Below are 18,822 nucleotides of genomic sequence, written 5' to 3' on the forward strand. Positions count from 1 at the left end.
TCGTTGTTATGTTGCTACCATGCTATGTTTTTGTCTTAGGTCTCTCTTTATGTAGTGCTGTCTCTCTTGTTTTGGTGAGTGTTTTGTCCTATATTTACATTGTATATATTTCCTAGGCCCCCATCCCCACAGAAGGCCTGTTGCCTTTTGGTAGGTACTCATTGTAAATAAGAATTTGTTCTTAACTGACTTGCCTAGTTAAATATAGGTTAAATAAAGAAATTAAAAAATACAAGATTAAAGGCATTTATAGTGCAACTCTGGTGAAATTCAATAAAAGCTATGATTCAGGCAATTTGTGGCATACTGTATGTGCACTGGGGTTTTGGGGTTCACACAACTAAAGATTAACGTCCATAACTTAGTCCCATCTCTCTATATAATGTACTATATAAGCCAATTTGAACAAAATATAAATCTACTTTCTGTTCAAGCAAATTAGGGTGGAGTGCAAGGCATGGACCTGCTTCTGCTCATCCACAGCAGCCAACCTAACAGCCTGGAAACATGTACGGACATGGCATCAATGTGTCATCCCCCTCTTTCTTCATTCTGCACTTATCGTGTTTTTCTACGTATGTGCGATATAAACGGTCTGTTAATATATTTTTTTGTAACAAGACTATCTGGTTTTTCCTCAACGAACTCCAGTTACAACAAGAGAAAATCGGGCAGGGGGGAGGGGACACAAGTGGAGATTTTGTTTACTCCATGACTGTTGAGACACACTGTCAACAGGGAGTACAGTTCTACCATGGAACGAGGAGACGAGGGATGGATGTCTATAAAAAGGGGGACCTAACAGTGAATGCACTGTTTAAAAGCAAGAGCTCAGCTGAATTAATTTAAGTGCATTTCAAGTGCAAGCAAACCATGTTACTCACTAGCGAGGAGGAATTCAGGCCATTGTCTATTGAGCGGGTGCCCGCGCCCCTTGGAAGGCAACCATGGTGTTTCAGTGGGGAGGAGTAGGTGGTTTGGACAGTAAAGGCGTGGGTGTCCTCGAACCCGGAACCTCCAGTTCCTCTCCCTCCCCAGGTGGTCTTGGTCCAGAGAGACTATGGTCGTCTCTATCTCTATTCAACTGGGTTCAGAGTTATTTGTGGTGCCTGCATAAGGTGCTTATTACACTGCTAATCAGTGGATGGTTGGAGCGGTTAAGACCTTTGACCTGGCTCTCTAGGAGGTGACAGGCCTGCCAGGCAGGAGTCCAGAAAGCATTGTGACAGGAATACAGCGGTCCAGGCCACTGGCCAGAGAGGTTGGCTGGGACATTCAAATTTAGAGAGAGTGCCACTGAATTCCAAGTCCAGTGTTGATACAGTCCCAAAATGTATGCATGTCAGCAGTAATATTCAAGATACAGGTGCATCATATGATGCAAAAGGCTTCATGACGTGGCATCCTACACTTTTCTCCTTGAAAACTTGATTGCTGAGAATCAGGCTGTCAAATAAAATACACCCACCTCCCCAACATAAAAATATTTTCACATGACCTTACCCTTGCACACCCTCCCCCTCATAGAATTAACTCAAAATAATGTATAAGGCCACAAATAACAATAACAGTAATGACCCGGTGTGGTTGACAAAGTCATCCGCAGAGAGGGAGGAGGAGAAGAAGGAGGAGGGAAGGGAAGTTTATTTGCATAGACCATGATTTCCATTATGTCTGCTTCATTTACTTATAATGGGAAAGGGGGGATACCTAGTCAGTTGTACAACTGAATGACTTCAACTGAAATGTGTCTTCCGCAATTAACGCAACCCTTCTGAATCAGAGAGGTGCGGGGGGCTGCCTTAGATTGACATCCACGTCTTCAGCGCCCGTGGACCAGTGGTTTAACTGCCTTGCTCAGTGGCAGAACAACAGATTTTTACATCGTCAGCTCGGGGATTCCATCCAGTTTAGGCCCGGTTAAATGAGGACTAATATCAAATATTAACAAAATAAAGGCCTGTTTGGTGGAGTGCTGCCGTTCTCCCCCGATTTCTCAGTTGAGGAGGGCGGCCAGCTCTAGGATGAGCCTTGGTGGTTCCAAACGTCTTCCATTTAAGAATGATGGAGGCCACAGTGTTCTTGGGGACCTTCAATGCTGCAGGCATTTTTTGGTACCCTTCCCCAGATCTGTGCCACGACACAATCCAGTCTCGATGCTTTACGGACAATTCCTTCAACCTCATGGCTTGGCTTTTGCTCTGACATGCACTGTCAACTGTGGGACCTTACATAGACAGTTGTGTGCCTTTCCAAATCATGTCCAATCAATTGGATTTACCACAGGTGGAATCCAATCAAGTTGTAGAAACATCTCAAAGATGATCAATGGAAAAAGGATTCTTTATCTTTTTTTTGTTTATACATTTGTAAAACATTTCAAAAACCTGTTTTCGCTTTGTCATTATGGGGTATTGTGTGTAGATTGAGGATTTTTCCCCCATCCATTTAAAAATAAGCTGTAAGGTAACAAAATGTGGAAAAGACAAGGGGTCTGAATACTTTCCAAATGCACTCTCTGGGAAAGCAATCATTTTTGCATTGGTCATGTTCTTGTTTTTCTCAAACATTAAGTCCTTTTGTGATGCCTGCTCACACCAAAAGTGAGAGATTTATTGTGACCTAGGCCAGTGCATAATCTCAATTTTCTGCACCTAATTCTACAAGCAGGATAATGTCAAACACAATAGTAGAGGTGCATAAAGATTGTGGCCCCCATGCACTCAACACAAATTCCTCGTATTTTACAAAAATCTAAACGCAACAAGCTAAATAATTATGAATTTACTGAGTTACAGTTCATATAATGAAATCAGTCAATTGAAATAAAATGAATATGATGGATTTCACATGACTGGGCAGGGTGTAGCCATGGGTGGGCCTGGGAGGGCAGAGGCTGACCCACTTGGAAGCCTGGCCCACCCACTGGGGAGCCAGAAACAGCCAATCAGAATGAGTTTTTCCTCACAAAGGGGCTTAATTACAGACAGAAATACTTCTCAGTTTCATCAGCTGTCCGAGTGGCTGTTCTCAGACGATCTTGCAGGTGAAGAAGCTGGATGAGCATGTCCTAGGCTGGTGTGGTCTGCTGTTTTGAGGGCGGGTTGACATACTGCAAAATTCTCTAAACCTACGTTGGAGGCGGCTTATGGTAGAGAAATTAACATTCAATTCTCTGGAAACAGCTCTGGTGGACATTCCTGCAGTCAGCATGTCAATTATACGCTCCCTCAACTTGAGACATGTGGCATTGTGTTGTGTGACAACTGCACATTTTAGAGTGGCTTTTTATTGTCCCCAGCACAAGGTGCACCTGTGTAATGATACTGTTTAATCATCTTGTTGATATGCCACACCTGTTAGGTGAATGGATTATCTTGGCAAAGGAGAAATGCAAACTAACAGATAAGTAAACAAATTTGTGCACAATTTGAGAGAAATAACCTTTTTGTGCATATGGAAGAATTCTGTGATCTTTTATTTCAGCTGATAAAACAACACTTTACGTGTTCTGTTTATATTTTTGTTCAGTGTACATTGCTCTCCGTTACTCTTTATTTTGTATGGTCATTAGCTGTATGGTCATTAGTAGAGTATACAATATACACATTTTAGCTTCAAGACAGCGGCAATTTGAAAAACCGAAAAAGTAGATTGTGCTTATTTATTGGCACATGGAACCGTATCGCTCACCGTAGTTTAAAAACTTAGTGGTGCTAAAACAATGTCATTTCTGAATTCTGCCATCTTCATGCACGTTCACATTTATTTGGAATCACAGGAATAAATACATGTCGGCAAACTAGTCCAGCAAGTATATCAGTTTATTCTGGATGTTTTTCAGCGGCAGGGACTGGGAGACTGAAACGGTTGGCATAATTTAAACCCAGACATTAGGCTCTGGGAAATCCCCCCCTGAAATAGTAGGGGTGAAGCAAGGTTATTTGCAATCTAGATAGTTCCATTTTACGAGTAAATTGGATTATTCTGGCTTTTTGGTATTTAGATGCTATCCTTTCAGCAGAAAACATCTTAAGGCTTGACACAGCCTGCCCTGCAGATCCTTTCCACTGTAGTGTTGATTATCTTGGACTGGCACGGGGCTTTACCCCCCTCCCCGTGCTACATTGATAAGTGGTTCAGGAATACCTCTCTGCCTGATAAAGCTCTTATAGAGAGCACTGTGCTGTTCCTAATGGCTAACAAAAAAGGATGTTAATACAGGCTGTGACATTGACAGCATATCACCGTTTGCGGCTTTGTGTCAAAATCACACCACATGTAAGCATTCTTTCAAGCATTTCTCCTGAAATGCATTTGACTCATGCAGTCCTAGTATAATGATTGGGGTATTGGAATGGCACATTGTGGAATACCTCTGCCACATCTACAAAGTAAGGTATTGGCTAGGTTCTAAACCCTTCTCAGCAGGGTTCAATTAGACAATTGCAGCATGTGGGGTAGCTAAGGGGTAATTAGCTGTTCTAGCTATCTAGCAGGCTGAGTGGAAGGGTGGGGACAAAGATTGCATGGCATGTGGCTACAGAGTAGGGCTGGACGATATGGCCTAAAAATCCTATCTACATTTTTTTAAACTTATGGGCGATTCATGATATATACAGTATCTCAATTTTATTAAGCTATGTTGAGCAATTAACAGTCAATACACTGCATTTCAAACAATCAGGAATAATCAAATTAATTCATGGTCAAATTATATACACTGAACAAAAATATACTGAACAAAAATATAAATGCAACATGCAACAATTTCAAAGATTTTACTGAGTTACAGTTCATCAATCAATTGAAATCAATTCATTAGGCCCTAATCTATGGATTTCACATGACTTGGCAGGGGCGCAGACATGGGTGCCAGGCCCACCCACTGACAAGTTATCTAAAACAACGTTGGAGGCGGTTTATGGTAGAGAACAGAACATTCAATTATCTGCCAACAGCTACAGTATGGTGGACATTCCTGATGTCAGTATGCCAATTGAATGCGCCCTCAACTTGAGACGTGTGGCATTGTGTCGAGTGACAAAACTGCACATTTTAGAGTCTTTTTAGAGTCTTTTTATTGTCCCCGGCACAAGGGAGACCGGGGTTCAATTCCCCGACGGGGAGGAAGGAGTAGGCGGTCCTTGTAAATAAGAATTTGTTCTTAACTGACTTGCCTAACTAAATAATGGTTACACTAAGAGCATAACATTTCTACACCCTAATTTTCTAATTCTTGTCTAACCAATACCCAAACGGAGATTCAGTGAACATAAAAATCTGATTGATTTATCAAGACCAGTCCCCATGGTTGTCTCAGGGCAGCGTGAAACAGTGCTAAAGTAGTTGTAAGCTATTGCTTCAAATCCCATTGCTTCTAACTTCAAAATGCTCTTAAAATAAATAAGACCTACACCACTTTTAACAGCACATTACTCAACACTAGTGAAGCTCATGTCACCTATGGTAGGCCTACAGTATATCGAAAAATATGAAGTTATGATATGAATTACATATAGAGGATTGGGGGATATTTCTGTAATTCAGTGATATTTAATAATTTATTATGGATCCGTGGTCAGAGGTCATAAATTCCTGAGAAGACCCTGCCACATGGCCACATAGTAGAGAGAGGGTAAACTTTCACAGAGGACAAAGGAAATCCTTCCACCTAACAGAACTTGAGGTACGAACAAATTTCATGTTCCGAAGAAAGTGTAAAAGATTGGTGAAGAATTCAGCTACGAACTGGTCCGTTTGTCACAACTTGGGAAGCTCATGGGAGACGGTGTGACCACATTAACATAACGCTGTTTATATAATAGCCCCAGATATAAGGTTTACATCTAATTGTTGTATAAGATGAATGAGTGAGTATGATACTGTTTACACAATATGATTTTGGACTGCTTAATGAAGGAAAACTAAAAAAGGGAATTGGATTTGAACTAAATCAGAGGACCGCCCCTGAGCCCAGTTAGAGTCAGACATCCTGGGACAGCCCTTTTCTGCCATTCCGAATAAAACCCAACTTTGAAAAATTATCACCAGACTGAGCTTACCTCAATTACGAGATGGCTAAAGGTTGCAGAATCTTTTAACCATACCACGTAGTTAAACTCTTAGACTATCGATACTGACCGAATAAGAACAAGTCTTTGATACTAATTACTAGTCTGCAGCTAGGAATTCGGTATCATAGAACGCAAAGAACGACAACCCTCGAAACACACATTCTATAACGAATGTCACTTTGAACTATCCCCTCTAACCAAGACAGAGAGAGAGAGAGAGACGGACAATTCTACGAAAGACACAAACTTTTCATCAGCGATCAAGACTGTCGTCTGAGCGTAAATATAAATATTGATTGCAATTGTTCCCGAATGAGTGAGCGTTTATGTGTAAAGGATTCGCATTTTAATTGTTATAATTATCACTCTGCAGTGACTTCTTAGTCGACCCCCACTTCCCCTTTTTGTTTTAACAAGCCGCCATGCCAGTTTAGCCCACTAGAGGGCATTTTCCTATCATTACATTTACCTTGTTTGTTTGTTTATGCATTTCTGTGAATTATTAATAAATAAATGATTTAAGACAATTGATGTATGGATGACTCACAGTGAAGACTGGGTTCGTGCAGATAACCAACAATTTATGACGTTTGGAATGAGACTAATGTGAGGTACAGTAAATAATTCATTAATTCGAAGACTAATTGATCAGATAAAATATCTGAAAAATTATTTTAAGAAATGATAACTGTGTAATCTGAATATTTTTCCTTGGTGCCCCGACTTCCTAGTTAATTAGTTACATGATTAATCAGTTGATCGCACAGTAACTAATTACAGAGAATCTTTGATAAAAAACTATCAGTCTTCAGTTAATGATAGTAAAGACACGACATAAGTAATACTGAAGTTGTGCACAATTATCAGTTTCTATTTAGGTTTATGTCACCCATTCATTGTTAGAGACCCAGTAGGACCCAAAAGCAAAATCAGTGATCTAACTCCCCCTTCCGCTGGTCTGGAGGAATGAAGTGTTGACGCAGGGTACCGTACTAAACCACAAATGACCTCTAAATCCCGTGGCATAAGCTCACAATTTTTAAAGGAGGAACCACTGTACCTCATGAAGCCGGTTGAGAGAATGCCAAGAGTGTGCAAAGCTGTCATCAAGACAAAGGTGGCCACTTTGAAGAATCTAAAATAGAAAATATATTTGGTTAGTTTAACACTATTTTGGTTACTACATGATTCCATATGTTATTTCATAGTTTGAGGTCTTCACTATCATTCAACAATGTGGAAAATAGTCAGAAATAAAGAAAAATCCTGGAATAAGTAGGTGTCCAAATTTTTGACTGGTACTGTATACTTTCAACTCGCGCACAGTGAGAGATGTCAAGAAACACTGCCATGTTTAATCATCAGACCCAGCTTTGCCAGCTGAATTTAAGAATCCACCATTTAATGTATATAGGAGAGGTCGCAATTTATGCAATAAATTGGTCCACGCCAACTGCCAGCTACAAAAGAAAATCAGCCAGGCTCTTTTACACACTCTCCCAAATGGTAGCTATGGATGCAGAGGTTGCACACGGTGCAACAATATGATGAAGTGTGAATATTTCGGCAACCCACATACAAGAAAATGGTTCCAAATAAATGACATTATTACGTGCTCCACCACCCATGTTATCTAAATTATTAAAATGTCCATGTGGGCTGTGTTATGTAGGTAAAACCTCTCGTTCTCGCAAACAGAGAATGAATTAACATAAATGTTCAATCAGTAGAAATGACAGGGATTATCCAGTCGCAGTACATTTTAATGACCATTTTTACCTTTAGATTTTGTGGCACAGAGAAATTTAAGATATCAGACAGGGGAGGTGATTTAAATAATACTCTGAGCAAAAGAGAATGTTTTTGGAGTTTCACCCAGACATTATTTCCTGAAATGTCTATGTATGTTATGTTGTAAATGTGAAAATGAATTAATGCCACCATTCCAGAATACTCGTTTTTCTTGCAATGTACCCAATGATTTATGAAAACTTGCTTGGTCGGTCGATGTCCTGATTGTGGTTTTACAGACGTGTTAAATATGTTTTATGTACACACTTTATTGCAATATTTATGAAATGCACTGTTATATTTGGTAACATGTATTTCCCTCGACTCCAACCTCATTCGATGCATGGAACGGATGTGGGTGGAGCTATGTCTGCAACTTTTTTTCTTTTACTCACAAAAGCTCTGACGAAGGCCTTGAGGTCGATACTTAATGCTTATTAAAGAGCAGTGATACTATCAAGAGCAGTGTGTGGGTTTCTTCTTTTTTCTCATCTTATTCAACTGTCACCATGCACCTGCAACAAAGATATCTCAGCTGTGCGAGTGCCTTTTGACTAATAAATATGTTGAAATGGAACCAAATTATCGGTTCCTGTCTCAGTACTTTTTAAATAGGTTATATGGTCTACTACGGTATAGGTTGAATGTGATAGTCTGCCTATAACGAGCCTGAGTAGGCCTTTAACCTAATAATTGGAAATGGTTAATGCAATGCATTTCTATTGAATATGGAAAAATCCACCCGCACTCAGCCCTGCCTCACCTACTCAGCCAATCAGGAGCCGCTAGTGTGTTGCGGCCATTTCATGCTGCATACTAAACAGTACATGCTAAATAGTATGCAACGATGAGTAAATGGTATGCAGTTTAAGTCGTAGTGTGCTAGTACTGTATGGGTATTTGGACACAGCTAATGTGTTCTTTCTCATGACAGTAATGACAAATAACTGGTTCTTCGTTTCCACCTTTCTGAATAATATTATTTGGGGCACTGGAGGAAAAGGCTGAACTTCTCTAGATTGATTTTGTGTAGGGATAACTACTGTATGCTTTGTTTATGAAGGTAGTTTAAAGCGTCAACACAAACTCATCTGCAAGGACTGCAGGTTTCTCGAGAGTAAGATCCTCCTTGGTACATCGGTCTAGTACTTCCCAAGTGGGCTTTTCTTCAAATACTTTCATTCGAAGTCCACAGGTGTTTCTCAAAAAGCATACTACCATGCTCTGAGCACGCAAATTGGAGCACAGAGGATCGGAGTATGAGTCTAAATCAAAGTATGCAAAACGGAGCACGGAGGTCACTTTTCGAATGCGTACTCCATTTGTACATATTTTGAAGCATGCGTCGATGAAAGCTTCAATGGAAAGTATGCACAGAAATATGACGCACACGTAAAAATAATTATGCAACATTTCTTGAAATGTCATTTTTGCCTGTTAAACTGTCTGGTTAGCTAGATTATTACGATTCACATATAGCTAGCTGATAGTTATGAAATAAAACATTTGCTTTGTGTATATCATATCTATTGCCATTATCCTGGCTGGAAGAATGTTCAGTGAATGAGTAAGTTCATAGTAAGTCAATAGGGCTAACTGGCTAGCTATCCATGAAGAATGGGTAGCTAGCTACCCACGAAAACATCTACCTTAAATACCATTAGTTGTAGGTCATTTTTGCCTGTTTAACTAGCTGGCTAGCTAGATTACAATGATTCACATATACAGTGGCTTGCCAAAGTATTCACCCCCCTTGACATTTTTCCTATTTTCTTGCCTTACAACCTGGAATCATTTGTATCATTTACACAACATGCCTACAACTTTGAAGATGCAAAATATTTTGGGGGTATGAACCTTGAGGGTGCATGACTATTCACCACCAAGTCAATACTTTGCAGCAATTACAGCTGCAACTCTCTTGGGGTATGTCTCTATAAGCTTGGCACATCTAGCCACTGGGATTTTTGCCCATTCTTCAAGGCAAAACTGCTCCAGCTCCATCAAGTTGGATGGGTTCCACTGGTGTACAACTATCTTTAACCCTTTCACACGTACCATCACACGGGTGTGATCGTTCTACAGTGGTCCCTGAAGTGTACGATCACACCATGTGTGATTAGAACACTCCTTTAGAATGCTCGTGTAGAACGGCCAGTTTCAAATGACGCAACAATCAGCGTTTGAGCAGGCCACACTTTTTTCAGAAACTATTTACACAAACACAGTCCTTACAAAGTTATGTCCAGAATGTGAGCAGTTTATTTTTGGATGCAATGTTCAGATATTCACAGAAGTATATATAGCATTACACAATAATCCTAACCGGAAAAATGTAGGCTACATTTGTGCTAGCGCTAACTGAGGAAAGATTGACCCAACACAAGCAGTCATATTTTCTAACTCTCGGCTGACATAAACTACAATATGAATTAGCCAATAGCAATTAATATGTATAATTAATCACATCACGGGTGAGCTCACCATTGATCGAAATAACTAGGTAAAACACTTTATAGAAATCAAAAGTAAACCGACGATTAGTTTCAGCGCGCCGCCATGCATTTTTTCCTCACAGAAATCGAAGATAATAAGAGAAGAGGAGATGAGTTTGGTCTGTTTATAGTATGCATGAAGGGGTGTGTCATCTACCGTCGTTCACATCCCACTATTAATTTCCGGAAGTCCTCAAAATAATTAGTGAACTCTTACTCACCTCATTGTTATAACAATCTTCGGTCAAACAGACACAAAACCCAGAATGCATTGTATGTCAACAAACATGGCTACACAGCTGGAATTAGCTTAGCTCATCATAATCAGTACAACCTTCAAAAAAGTATTTTACACACATAATGTGCCCATTAAAATCTGTGCAAGAATCAGAATGCATGATTTGTCACCTAGAATTGAAAACGTGAATAAAACAGTAAATACACAAATAATTGTCCCACAAAACATTTTCTGATAGTGATTTATTGATACAAGTGGGGGTGCCAGCAGTCAACCACGTAACACCCGCTCTGCGTCATTAAGTGTTGTTGTTTATGTATGTAGCTAGTGAGTTAAGCTGTAGCATTAGCAATGTCTTTCAAAAGGAGACAACTCACAAATGTGGAAATTCTGGAGATTTTTTAAAATTTTGACAATGAGTCTGAGTATGAAAGTCAGGAATCAGATTCTGACAGTGACAGTGAGGAGCTGCCCCACAGCCTTATAGCCATTGAGAACCCTGAATTTGAATTTCCCTTGTCCACTGACGAAGTACCAGGTCCCTTTGAAGATGCTGGTGGTGATCAGTCAGTCAGCTCCAAAGATGTCCAGCTCCAGTTATGATATTGGCAAATAATGTTTGTGGTTTCTGAAAGTACAGAATAAAGAGGAATTATTCATTTGAATACAATATAAGGATATAGCAAAAAAAACAATACTACAAAGAAGTAACATAATAAACACTGCTATAAAAAAAGAGTTTATTGCATTGACGAAATCACAGATTTGAGTTATAACAGTAAGAAACTAACTTTTGAGCTCCACAAGGGGGCAAAGCAGGGCAGAACAGAGCTATGCTGAATAGACCAAATAAACAAACCATTGCCATATTTTTTATTTATTTAGTCATTTAAGAACACAGTTTTATTTACAATGATGGCCTATACCAGCCAAACGCAGACAACGCTGGGCCAATTTTGCACTGCACTATGGGACTCCCAATCACAGCCAGTTGTGATACAGCCTGGATTTGAACCAGGGTGTCTGTAGTGACGCCTAGCACTGAGATGCAGTGCCATAGACGCGCCACTTGGGAGTCAAAAGGCTTCAAAATACAACACAAGCTAATAGTTCTCTGACGCAAGTAGCATTGTTTTACAGAATGTACCTACGTAAGCACGATTGACTATAACACCATAAAGGTTATAAAATGTGTATCGTTACCTCACGTGTCCGCGGTTATAAGGAATATATTATGATCCATACATACAGTGAGCTACAGCAGAAACGGCATATGGAAACTATTATAACGTAATAAGGCACTTACTTTGATAGAAACGCAGCTTGGATTTGAGCCAGGGAGTCTGTAGTGACGCCTCCAACACTGATGTGCTGTGCCTTTGACCGCTGCACCACTTGGGAGTCATAAGACCATGTAGCTTTAAAATACAACACAAGATAATACTTCTGATGCAACTAGCATTGTTTTACAGAGCTAATAGAAGAATGTAGCTACATAAGCACGATTGACTATAACACCATAAAGGTTATAAAATGAGTAACGTTACCTCACGTGTCCGCGGTTATAAAGAATATACACAACTATATTATGCTCCATACATACAGTACGCTACAATAGAAATGTGTAATGGAAAATGTCAAATGTGAACACGTGTGCAGATCCTGTTCTGACGGGAGATGAGCAAATGTCTGCAGATGTGAACTGCACAAACAATTGGGAAGTGCGTGGGGAATTTTGTCCGTGTCAGAAATGTCTCAAAAATGTAATTGTCCGCAAAAGTAAAAATGACTATTTTTATGTGAATGAATGAGGAGGCGGAACACACCTAAATTCAAACTGTTTTTAGAATAAATACTTGTTAGAAAATCATTTGAAATTGAAGTTGAAACAGCCTATAAATATAAACAGGCTGCGTGCTTTAGTTTGATAAAATGTACTGTGCGGATAAAATGTACTGTTACGTATCAATCACATTCTGGAATGGAGAGAACATTCACGTGCATTAAAAAAACTCACGCTGGGGCGACCATTAGAGATAGTTGGAACTCACGCAAGAAAAGGTTAAATCATACCACATATTCTCAATTTGATTGAGGTCTGGGCTTTGACTAGGCCATTTCAAGACATTTAAATGTTTCCCATTAAACCACTCGAGTGTTGCTTTAGCAATATGCTTTGGGTCATTGTCCTGCTGGAAGGTGAACCTCCGTCCCCGTCTCAAATCTCTGGAAGACTGAAACAGGTTTCCCTCAAGAATGTCCCCGTATTTAGCACCATCCATCATTCCTTAAATTCTGACCAGTTTCCCAGTCCCTGCCGATGAAAAACATCCCCACAGCATGATGCTGTCACCACCATGCTTCACTGTGGGGGTGGTGTTCTCAGGGTGATGGGAGGTGTTGGGTTTGCTCCAGACATAGTGTTTTCCTTGATGGCCAAAAATCTCAATTTTTGTCTCATCTGACAATAGTACCCCCTTCTTCCATATGTTTGGGGAGTCTCCCACATGCCTTTTGGCAAACACCAAACGTGTTATTTTTTTCCTTTAAGCATTGGCTTTTTTTCTGGCCACTCTTCTGTAAAGCCCAGCTCTTTGGAGTGTACAGCTTGAAGTGGTCCTATGGACAGATACTCCAATCTCTGCTGTGGAGCTTTGCAGCGCCTTCAGGGTTATCTTTGGTCTCTTTGCTGCCTCTCTGATTAATGCCCTCCTTGCCTGTTCTGTGAGTTTTGGTGGGCGGCCCTCTTGGCAGGTTTGTTGTGGTGCTATATTCTTTCATTTTTTTAAATAATGGATTTATTGCTGCACCATAGGATGTTCAAAGTTTCTGATATTTTTTAATAACCCAACCCTGATCTGTACTTCGCAACTTTGTCCCGGACCTGTTTGGAGAGCTCCTTGATCTTCATGGTGCCGCTTGCTTGGTGGTGCCCCTTGCTTAGTGGTGTTGCAGACTCTGGGGCCTTTCAGAACAGTTGTGTATATACACTGAGATCATGTGACAGAGCATGTGATACTTAAATAAAGTCCACCTGTGTGCAATCTAACTAATTATGTGACTTCTGAAGCTAATTGGTTGCACCAGATCTAATTTAGGGGCTTCATAGCAAAGGGGGTGAGTACATATGTGTAACGGATGTGAAACGGCTAGCTTAGTTATCGGTGTGCGCTAAATAGCGTTTCAATCGGTTACGTCACTTGCTCTGAGACCTTGAAGTAGTAGTTCCCCTTGCTCTGCAAGGACCGCGGCTTTTGTGGAGCGATGGGTAACAATGCTTCCTGGGTGACTGTTGTTGATGTGTGCAGAGGGTCCCTGGTTCGCGCGAGGGGATGGTTTAAAATTATACTGTTACATATGCACGCACCACTTTTCCTTTTTTAATTTTTTTGAAACAAGTCATTTCTTTCATTTCACTTCACCAATTTGGACTATTTTGTCCATTACATGAAATGCAGATAAAAATCCATTTAAATTACAGGTTGTAATGCAACAAAATAGGAAAAACGCCAAGGGGGATGAATAGTTTTGCAATGCATTGTAGCTAGCTGATAATTATGAAGTAAAACATTTGCTTTGTGTATATCTTGTTTCGGTTCAGTGAATGGGGAGGTGCAGCGTGACATAATACAGTAGGGGGATCGTGAGTGCTTCTCAAATGTAATGTTTTATGTGTTCTCCACACTCTCGTTCTCACAAGAATGTACTCAAGAAAACGTCCTCGGAGAATGCACTTGGAGCATGAGTGTGGAGCATGGTAGTAGGCATATTGAGAACCACCCCATGATTTTGTTGTTAGTGTTTATGCACCATTCCCTTGTTTCAGAGTGATTTGAGCGACAACAACAAACCTGGGACACAAGCCCCCATTTTGTTACATTCCCCAATAAGAAACCAAAAAAACTTTGCTCCAAAGAAAAAGGTAACTAACAAATGAGCCACTGACAACCGAAATGAAACAGGTGGGGTTTTAAAATGGGTTCTGAAAGGCATCCATGAAGGGCCTACTGAGTGCTTACCAAGAAACTCCAGTTGGGTCTTAAAAAAGATGCCCATCATGGACCCTAACTGGATTTCTCTGATATCAGACCAACTAAAAGAAGAAGAAAAAAACACACCAACTTAGCTAGTGAAACCAAAATTTGGGGAAACAAATAAGGTAAAGGCTCTGTTAAACAACCTTAAACAGTGGTGTCGCTCTTCCAACATCTCTTTTTCCAACTGAAGCAATGGGCCAGTAGCCCCTACATATCAGCTGTGCTAGCACAGGTGCAACACATCCTGACCAACAAGGATGATTCCAATCAGTATGCCACACCCAAAGAGAAACAACTGCAAAAAATGCAATCAAGAGAAAAACAAAGTCTGTAACAGTGTTTGTGTGCAGATTTCTGTGTTTGCTGTGAATGAATGACAAGGAAAGCAACTGCGAGAGCATACCAATGTGTGAACTATGATAGAAGTTTGCAGGACAGGACTGGATGAAAATGAATTCCTATGTAGCAGTTTGGTGTGCTGTGCTGTAAATGTATTCATTGAACGCTGGCTCCAACATCACAGCACAGCGGGGAGTTTGAGTATCCCTGGATTCCCCAATTACCCCATAGCAGTCAAGTAGGGTCACAATGAAAGAGGCTCAAACCATTTCCCTGTATAAAGCTGCAGTGGACTGAATAGCCAAGCTTCAGAGGACCGACCATTGCCAATGCCCTGGGAAACCTCCTCTTATTCTCCTTCAGTTGAAGGAGATATAGAGAGAACACACAGCTTGAACACAGACCAGTGAGGGTTCCTCAGAGGAGGACCATCCTACTCAGTGAATTTCATGAAAATAAAAATATAGTAACACATTTAAAAAAGTTATACTTTTTAGATTAAACTATACTAAATATATTCACGTCATCAAATAACTGATTTAAAACACACTGTTTTGCAATGAAGGTCTACAGTAGCCTCAACAGCACTCAACATTGTGTAGACGGAGGACAACTTTTTTTCTGTCCTCCTCTGGGTACATTGGCTTCAATACAAAAACCTAGGAGGCTCATGGCTCTCACCCCCTTCCATAGACTTACACAGTAATTATGACAACTTCCGGAGGATGTCCTCCAACCTAAATAAAATGTGGTGAGTAGTTGACAAAGAGAGAGAACGACAATAGTTGAACAGTTTTTAACAAATTAAGGAATGCTATTTATGTTACCTAACTTGCTATTGCTATCCAACACTGGAACTCTTCCAAGTCAAGGTATGCTTTTGGTTTTATACATTTATTTCCACCAGGGCCCGCTGGTGTAACTGCTAAACTGCTTGCTGTACACTGTACTGCACAATTGTAGCGGGATTACTAACGCGTTAGTTCTAGTAGCTATGTTGACTATGACGTTAGCTAATATGATGACATTGACAATTATATAGGCTGTGTGTAGCAGTTAGTGGTTATGTGGTATGAAGGTTTTTTCGCCTTGTCACAGACTGCTGCTGTGTTGTGCATTGAAGTCCACAAGTGAAGGGTAACAGGTGAGAGGAGGAGGGGGCATAGATGCGAGAAGGAATTCTACAAAGCGATAACACTGTTTGTATCAGCCTACTATGGAAGTGAACTGTGTGTGCGTGGGTGATCAGGGGTGTAAGCAAACAGAATGAAACAGAGATAAACCTACCTGAATTTGTCCAATAGAAACTCTTGTTAGCAACTGTTTGGATGAATGATTACACCCTAGACCAGCTAGATGCAGGCAAGAGTGTGCAAGGTGGTATTTAATTTTGAGTATCATGTAGTGGCCTAAACCTATTGATGTTACATTGAGCTGGATGAATGGAATATCATCCAACAAAACTGGTCATTTAAACACATAGTCCTATGAAGAGGGACAAACGAGAAAAAGTAGAAGCCTTTAGGGGAGAACTTGCGCAAGAACCTATCAGTCCAAGTTAACGCAGATTTATGTGACACATGACATGTAAAAACCTGCCCAGGAAAAAAAACATAAAAGTCAACCGACAACAGCTGTAAATCTGGATGGTTTCATACTCTGAATAAAGTCACTCGTGAGGACAGGCATGGGCAAAAGGAACTGTGCATTTTCCATGACAAATTTACACGTATCGTTATAATGCACGATCAACAGCAATATAGGTGTTGTTCGAACATATTCATGCTACACCATGTTCAGAAATAAAAACAAAAATAATACATCATCCGAACAGTTCTGTGAATGTGAAACTCGCATACAACACTTTCAGTCTGTGCGAAAAATCATATGCAGTATGATGACCGCCTTACGTATTATCTAGACTTTAAAAGGATCACACTGACACTTCAATATAGACCATGCATGTTAAATAATACTTACCTTCGTAGTAAAAAGTAAATCCAACGTAAATGATGATTTGCATGTGGTGCTACAATCAAATTTGGGTGATAGCGAGCTCGCGCTCCCCCAGAGGTTAGCCCCATAAATCACTTTGCCGGTTGTCAAGAGAATGACCCAAACGTTTACATAATTTATACATCGGAAACAAATGAATACAACTCCTTATCATGCAAACTGTAGAGAAAACCTGCGATAATTGCGTTCAGCTTTTGGTTAGACAGAGCGATATACAGAATCATCACAGGTGAGGCCACCGTTGGTACCCACGTGATTAAATAATATACTGGTAAATATAAACTAATATTTAATGTTTAGGCAGCTGGCAATATATTTCCCCCACCGCTCTGCAATGTGCCTGCGCACAGGGTGTTGAAAGCAATTTAGAAGCTTTCATTCAAATCCCAAAATCACATTGATCTGTCAAATTCGTTACTTGATTTCTGCCAAATTTAATATAAAAAGTTAAATGAACCAAAACCCAATTTTTATCATACCAATCAAAAAAAACACTTCAGTGTGATGAGTAACCTTGTCCTTGCCTGAGATGTAAAACATTTTGCTTGCTTCCAAAGCTAGTGCCCAGGCCTTAGCTCAGCATGCGAATACAGTCTTGTGGTGTGCTGGAGACCAGGTTCAAACCCTGGATGGTCACACATGGCATACTGCATATTCAATAAAATAGATCTAAACTTCATTATAAATTCCAATTACATGTGTTATTGGTGATTATAGAGGACAATCATTGTTCAGTCAGGCATGCTATTGCCCTCTCCACATATCTAAAGACATTTCACATACTGGCTGGACATTTCTTTTCTTCATCTAATCTCAACAAATACTGCAGTAACTTCAATTCACAGAGAATAATTGGAGGATGGCATTTGACAAAGGACACGCTTCTTACCAGATGATTGAGGTGGCACACGTTCTATGACAAATTATTTGACTTTGAATCGCAGAGAATAAGTCCATGGACAGCAAACTAGTTTTATAGGCTCCCACATTTTCAAACGCCATAGAATACAGTTTATTTTATGAATTGTGTCAATGACAGATAACTATGTTTAATTCACAGGACTAAGCTCACTCGGAGCACAGAGGATGAAGAGATATTGTAAATATTACACAGATGTCACAGCTGTCTTTACCTAAGTTATAGCGACGTTATAGCCCTCCTATGTCAAATATATAATATGACTGATGAGAGAGACTTACCACCCAACTTAATGTAGTGTTAGTCACATTCAATTAAACAGTTTTTACCACTCAGTACAGAATTAAAATCAACCCATGAAATCATCAAAATGGACCACCATGAACACAGGGCTTTAAAACTTTAAATATTATTTGGTGCATTATCAATATTAAATAGTAATTTTGTTAGCAAGGATGGGAATCTACTACTCATTTGTGTTTGTTTGTTAAAAAAAAAACTTGTACTGTTGAGGGGCAGTGTCATGCATATACATGTATTTACCTGGAGTGATTGAGGGTGGAGCTATTACTAATTACAACAGTAGATTATCTGTACTTGAACTTGACCCATGTCCTCAGATATACACTTTGTTCTTCTATCTGCATCCCTGCCTCAGTGTGCTCTATGTTACAGACAGTGACAGTCGGAAAGAACTGTATAGAGGGAGACTGATTACAAGGGGATACAAAGAGTAGGGGACGATGCTACTACTAGCAAATACTCTGGTGTTCTACTGCAGCATGTTTAACCTCTGAAAAGAGAGCTTTTACACATAGCCACAGGAAGTAGGGGTGCTGAGGGTGCTGCAGCAACACCCGATGAATCAGAATGTTAAACCAAATCAAAAGTAGTGCACTGGGCCTTTATT

At 40.1% G+C, this 18,822-nt stretch overlaps 1 protein-coding gene across 1 annotated transcript in view; it reads right to left on the minus strand.

Moving 5' to 3' along the window:
* LOC124031958 (neural cell adhesion molecule L1-like protein) overlaps positions 1–17,076 on the minus strand; it is a 364,252-nt gene extending 347,176 nt beyond the window's left edge. Inside the window, exon 1 of the mRNA XM_046343821.1 lies at positions 16,958–17,076. The gene's annotated coding sequence lies outside the window, so the exon portion shown is untranslated. The remainder of the gene's footprint in view (positions 1–16,957) is intronic.
* Between the last annotated feature and the right edge of the window lie 1,746 nt (positions 17,077–18,822).

The sequence above is a fragment of the Oncorhynchus gorbuscha genome, linkage group LG03 (assembly GCF_021184085.1).
Source record: "Oncorhynchus gorbuscha isolate QuinsamMale2020 ecotype Even-year linkage group LG03, OgorEven_v1.0, whole genome shotgun sequence".
Classification (NCBI taxonomy): Eukaryota; Metazoa; Chordata; class Actinopteri; order Salmoniformes; family Salmonidae; genus Oncorhynchus; species Oncorhynchus gorbuscha.